The 7,042-nt window shown below is 38.0% G+C and overlaps 1 protein-coding gene across 1 annotated transcript in view; it reads left to right on the forward strand.

The window, feature by feature from the left end:
- snx29 (sorting nexin 29) overlaps nucleotides 1-7,042 on the forward strand; it is a 125,823-nt gene that overhangs the window by 113,420 nt on the left and 5,361 nt on the right. The window lies entirely within an intron of this gene.

Consider the following 7,042-nt stretch of genomic DNA (forward strand, 5'->3'; position numbering starts at 1 on the left):
TGCCACTGACATTTTTATTTCAAAATACATTTTCTTTACTTTTAAAGGTCCAACACTTCCAGTGTTGGACCAAACTTATAAAGAGTCCCCCATGTTTTGCCAAACAGCTAGAACTTCAGAAATGCTGTGCCATCTTGCTTTTAGTATTTCTAAAGATGTATTGGTTACACATTGTAGGGCAATATTTGGATAGTACGAGTTTGGTTTAGTAACAGTAAAATCCAGGAGAACATCCCACTATCTTACAACATTGTCAACACAGCTCGAGAGGGTAGCAGGGGCCCCTGCTGCTGAGTGGTGATATTGAGACAGCAATATGATAAACTCTCATCAGATTCAGACTCTATGCCTCAAGCCTGCCTTGGAGAGGAGCCATATTTTCTCTAAAGATGTGAAGGAGCAGTTCAGCCCTACACATTGGTTTGCTTTTCATTTGATTCCTAAATGGTCTTTGTTTATAAAGTTCATCATTTCACCTTTAAAAAGTATTCAATATGGGTTTCCAAATGCTAGAGATTCTTTGTGTTTTCCTGTGCTGTATCCATTGAGGAGACAGACCCTTCTTCAGTGCTATCCTGAGCAAGTCATGAATTAATCATTGCTATGCTTGCCACTGGCAGATCTGTCCTGAACTAGATTTGACTGGAGGAGCAGTATTCATCATTAGGTAAAAGTTGTACCTGTTCATTAAATAGATTTTGTTCCTGTTATCAATCTGTGACTTTCACATGTGCTTTACCTGCCTTGCTTACAGCATGTAGATAAAGGCTGCAGTCCTTCGAACTATCTATCCCTTTTTTTATATATAACATATTTAGAAACAACCATTATATTTGTAGGCAAGTCCTCTCAGGGGGTGTAGAAACCATTACTGTAATGTAGAAAAGCATTTCTTACTAATTCAAAGTAGCATTAATTAATAATATGTCTAATCTGCATGTAATCAAATTGCTTAGCTTTCGTGGTTTCTCACTAATACAGGACATGTAGGCGATTTGATAATGATTTTCTTTTAATGAACTCCTAGACACGGCTGTTTATATATTTCCTTCATCTAAGTCAGTAAAAGGAAATTAACAGAAATGTTCATTACCATAAATACTATATTTAGTATATGTAACAACATTTTTTTTTTTCTTGAGTGAAGCACATTATCTTCGCTTCACTGAAATCAACCCATAGCATTTGTAAAATAAAAAACTGGAACACATTAAGACCGATTGTTCTGTAAGACACAAATAAGCCTTAGCTCCCCATTGCTGTCAGTCCTTTCTCAGGCTCAAAATCCTTTGTTCAACTGCCCTGTGAATAGACAGCTTTACCCACTAATTCCTTCAATCCTTTTCCTTAACTAAGAACTTAACAACAAAGGAGTTAAAAAAGGGGTGAACAAGCAATGCCTTGCATTGTACCTAAACTCCTTACAGTGAAATCCTCCAACTTTCTACAGATTTATTTTCAACAATGAAATTCAGTAGCAAGCATGTCCCTTGTCTTCACAGAAGTTGAATTTTTCAGTCTATGCACCTCCTTAATATGTCTTACAAGTCCCCAGTGCCTGGTATCAACTGAAGACCTCAGTGCAAGTATGTGATAAGTCCCACTTCTTATGACAGGGTAAAAAATGGGGCTTGGAGGATACAGGCACTGTATTAATTGGTTTCGATGATGTTTAGGTATTTTATTGGTTTATGTGACCCAAATAGGCTTTATACCGCATACTGTCAATGGTGATGTACATATTCAAATTATATAAGTGGTATATCTTAGGATCCGCTTGTCTGATTTTGATTAAACTGTGTATGAGGAATTTGTTATATGTAAATTTGTTATGAATACAGTCATGATGAGTTGCTTTTTTCTGCTACTGAAAAATATGTGCTTTTTTTTTTTTAACTGTGTGTGGATGCTGTTCCCATACTTGTGCTTATGGAGTTTGAATTCATTGTTAATAAAGGAACAGACTGCACTGTGAAGGGGTTAAGGAGCTTGTTTGTCCAGGCGCTGTCGGGCTCTATGTTGAAACGCAACTCTGTGGAACACTCAGGCCTCCACAGATGGTGATCTCAAGGTGCAGATGGTAAGGAGGCTGCTGGGCCTTGCCAACCAGCCATTGGGTAAGATTTGTTTAACTCACAAGCTGACACCTGTTTCTAGAAAAACAGTGACACGTTGCCTTTCCATGGGAGAGCAGGCGCGCAGCGAGTTACAAGTGTGTTCTTCACAATCCAAGAGAGCGGATTAGCTCATTTAAGTGTGATTAATAATCACAGGAGTGTGAGGGGCTGACGCATTCTTTCACTTTGTGGAATTTGCTTCATTTCACTTACAGCTACTTGCTTCCGTACTCAAGTTGTTACAGCTCTGGTAGTGTGACACTTATACTGTTGCCTCGACCCTCCGATATAGCCACTAGTCCACTCAACCTCCCTGTCTGTCAGCTGTAACCAGTAGGCTAGCTTGTCTGTAAGCTGTTTGATGTTAGTTTCTGCTAAACTGTTTCAAGTTTGGGGTTAAGGAGTTGACTCATTCGTGCCCCGGTCTATTCTTCAAGTGCAGACGTGACTCTCTGCCATTTCTGTGCATGCCAGTGAGAAAGTGGCCAAGGAAGAGACTCCTGACAGTTGTAGTGCTAAGACTTTTTTTTTTTTTTCAGTATCCCCCCCCCCCCCAAAAGGAATAGGTATTGTACAATGCTGCTAGGCTTTTTAAAGTTTTATCATAGTTTTTGCATTTTAACACCTTTTAATTATCAGTTGTAACCTCACCCCTACTACTAGTCAAACAGTAATTGATATGTAGTTTCTATAAAAAAAACGATTAACATCATGAGAACCTAAGCTAAGTCACACAGAAGGGGAAATGCCTACATCTGTGTCATTTTTTTAAGAAAACAGTTTTCAGTAAAGCAATAATTGTAATTGTGACTTCCATCCACTGTGTTCTATTTTCAGTAAGGATTAGACAATGTGATTATACACATTTCATCTTGTTTTGAGCAATTGCAGCATCTCATAATTGCAATTGAATAGCATTTACAATATATGTAATCCTGTTGTCTACTGTGGCAAAATAGTGCAAGCATATAGATGCTACATTAACAACTAAAATCTAAAGTTTTAAAAACAGATAAACAGGCGTTTCAATCAAAGCAATGCCTGGTTTGATGAAGTTTGATTGAAGCTGTGTTAATCCTGCTATCCTGAAGGGTTAAACAGACAAACTAACCTGTATCTAATATTTAAAGGTTTCATGGGACTAGCTTTGGTTTTTCATTTCAGTGGGTGTATTCACCATGCACACACACAAATGCACTGCTGTAAACCAGGAGAAAATAGTGGTGTGTGCAGATAGATTAGTTGTGATTGTGTGTTGAAGGAAGGGGCTGTCGTAGCTGTTTGCAATCAGAGAGACATGGGCAAGACAAGTGATGCTTAAGTTCCCTGATGTAACATACATTGACTGCATAGCAATCCGTCACGGATTCATTAGAGCGTTCCTTTAGGTCAAGAATGGGCATTTTAAAACACTGTACGAGTGTACGAGAGTACAGGGATGGAAATAAGACTCCTATTGCATTTCACCCTTTCCAGGTTTTACTATGAGCTTGATTAGCCACAGTAACAAGCTCAGGTGTGTCTTCTTAAACTGCAATGCAAAGGAAGCTATTTCTCTCCCTGGAGTACCAGTGAATGTACAGTATGTATGTATTTATGCATAGAAGTATTTATATTTTAGGCATTGGGAGGTAGTATAATGTGTGGCATGTTAGGAGAATTCTCTTCTGGAGGGAGCAGCTTGGCAAGTGACAGTAAAAAATGATCAAAGCCTTTTGTGTGAAACATGATGGATGGAATATGCAGAGGAGTCTGGGGTATTAGTCACAGCTGTTGAAGATTTTGAATGTGATAATCCTGTAAAAAGTAGCACAATCTGTGATCTTATTAGACAGGTAGTAGGACCAGAGTCTTCTGTACTCCCTGGCACACTGAGTCCACTAAGGGAGCCATGATTCTTGATGGTCACAACCAAGAGAGGAAAACTTGACACCTTATGAATTGTATTAAATAGTGTAGGGTGATGAAAAAATAATGCTAAAAAAGGTACACACTTGCATACCAGAAGCACTAAATGATTAACAACGTTACGTGGGTGGTTTTAGTGCCATTTTCCCTGTTTTTCTATGTTCTTTCAGACAGGAAGGTAAACAGACCTGATCTTGGTCACCATGGCGACTGTTGTGTGTCAGTATGAGGGAAGTGGGCTGGAAGGGAGGTCTGACATCACCTTCTTGTTTACAAAGCCAGCACATGTGAAACTGTAATGCATACACATCACTCTAAAAGACTGCAGGCATCAAGACAGACACTGTAAAGGGCATTGTTATCCAAAAGAAAAGAGCACGTTGATAAAAATATTAATCAGTAGCTCAGAGGCTGTGATTACATTTTAATTATGGAGGCCGCTATCTTTATACAGTAGCAGCTTTTGAGATGTATGAAATAACAAAACAAAAAGCGTGATGAAGATAATTAATGTTTTGGGCAATTTTAGCATCACTTAATTGCAATTTGGTATTTGGTACTTCTTTAAATCCGTGATAAGGATAACAGGCCCATAAAACAACAACAAAAACAACTTGTATCTTCAGGTTCATTTTATCTCTTGCCATTTAGGATGTGATTTGACTTGAGCAATAAAAATATCCTCTGGCTATTCAATCAATCAATAAACATTTGTAAAGGGCCTTTTCTGGCATTGCATCCCAATGCACTTGATATTCTCAAGCCATATAGAACCCAGCAAATCCTCCTGATGCTTCATTAAGACAATGAGCCACTGTGCTTCCTTTAAAAGTATGTATTGATCAGCCTCCGTGATGTCACCCTGTATCATAGTTCTCTCCAGGCGGCCACTCACATTCCTTTGGTCAGCAGTCAAACCCTGGACTTGCAATTTCCAATTTTCCATTTGCTGTTGTGTTAAAAGAGGTGTTGGAGGCTCTTCATACTGACTTATATGCCCAATTAAATTCACTTTTAGCTGGGAGAAAAACGTTTCTGCTCCATTTCCCCTGCTTAACGCTGCTGTGCTCCACAATCGTGTTCGATTCTGTTGTGAAACCAGCTTGTCCCTTAAGTATGTCACCCTGCGATCCAAACAGGCCTGCTACTACCAGCATTTTTTTTTTTAAAGAATATAAATTGAAAAAATCGATTTCCCCAGCATTTTAAAGAAAATACGGGACGAGCTAGTACTGTTAATTTGAGGGCTCTAAAGTATTGTTTTCCAGTTCTCTATATATTGAAAGACATAAAAACATGCTAACAACTTGTGGAAAGCATTTGCCATGTTTATTTTATTTATTTTTATCCTATAAAGTTTATCAGTAGGCTCATGGGTACCTCGGGTGTCTGTTTCTATGCCTTTTTTTTGTTATAAAACAGAAGGCATTTATAAAACAGTCTGGTCAAATCTACTCAATTTCACCAAAACATGATAGAAAATACCGATATGACTAAGTGTTTGTATAGTTGAAGGGAAATAAAAAACACAGCTGATCTCAGTCTCTCTCGTCAAACAGTATCAATGTTTAAATATCTTATTGACTCAGTTTAGCTTTGGTTACATAACCGCTCTCATGTTAATGTAGTTACACCACTCATGTGAAGGTGGAAGATGATGAATTATTGAAACGTTTATAACACAGCTGTCAAATGCCACTAAAGCCATTCCTGCCAAAACCACCGTGTTTTACCAAGTGAATCACGACATTAGGATACCCCACACACTTACCTTAGTGTTTTAACATCAAGAGGAAAATATTTGTGTTTATGTAATATGTAAGATATAAACCACGACGGGCCATGTGGTTACCATGATATATACCACGCCAGAAGTGGTATATATCATCGGAACAGCATGGCCCGAAGTGGTTTATACTGCTTATAACACAGCAAACTGTCATTTGGGGGATGAAAAATAATGAAAATAATTTAAACACATTTTAAATTAAGACAAAACCAGAAACTTTTATTGTGTACACATCCACAGTGTAATATAGTCCCAAATATAATTTCATTTATTGTTTGCTTATTAAAAATAAATTGCACATGTCCGTTTATTGTGAATTTCTGCATCGAAAGTGGCATCTCACTAGAAACCAGAGGACTGAGCACACGCCGATGATGGGTGGAGTTTCAAAAGGCACACATATTCAAGTCCGTTTTCATCCTTTCAGATCTCAAAAGATGTTTTTGTTAGTTGTGACGCTTCAAATCCAGGCCGGTAATTTGGGGGAGGCTGGGAGGGGTCTGGCCTTGTCTTTACCTGCTTTTCTAAAAGTTTTTCTAACTGACAGGAATACCTTCTTGTTGGTTTTAAACTCGCTGTCAGCAAAGATGTTAACTTCCACTGTTAAAATAACTATTTAGTCCAGCTCAGCGTTATAAAACTGGAGACTGAATACTGGTCCCCAGTTGAACTTCTTGCACTGGTATAAAATTCCCTTATGTTGTTGAGATTTTTTGGGACTTATACTAAAATGAATGTTCATATTTCATTTAGCTGTTCCTTATCTGCTGTTATGTGTCTACTCTTGACAGTGGCTGCTGCACTTATTTTATTTGTATTTTTTTTTTCAGGTGGACTGCTGTCTTCACTCAAAGTTGGTGTTGTACCAGTTATCTGGAGTTTCATCCCCAAATGTATTAAAGGAAATAGGTGGACTGTCACTCATTTTTGCAGTGGTTTTGTAACTAATAACAAATAAGATGGCAGTTTGTCATGGAATTTAGAATGTAGTGGTGCGTAGTGATTTATTCAGTGTGAAGTGGCTCATTAGTATGCAAGCCATGGTATACGCTATATATACGCATGGTCATGTGATGCTTTTTAACCAATCAGAGGTTGTTATTTCTCTCTGTGTGTTCCATGAATTTCTAGAACTGTAGTGTAGAATAGTGTACGGTAATACTAAGACACATTCAGCATTTGAATAAAGAACATTTAATATAAGGAACTTTATCTATTTTAGATGCCT

Source organism: Acipenser ruthenus, chromosome 22 (genome assembly GCF_902713425.1).
Source record: "Acipenser ruthenus chromosome 22, fAciRut3.2 maternal haplotype, whole genome shotgun sequence".
NCBI classification, from domain to species: Eukaryota; Metazoa; Chordata; class Actinopteri; order Acipenseriformes; family Acipenseridae; genus Acipenser; species Acipenser ruthenus.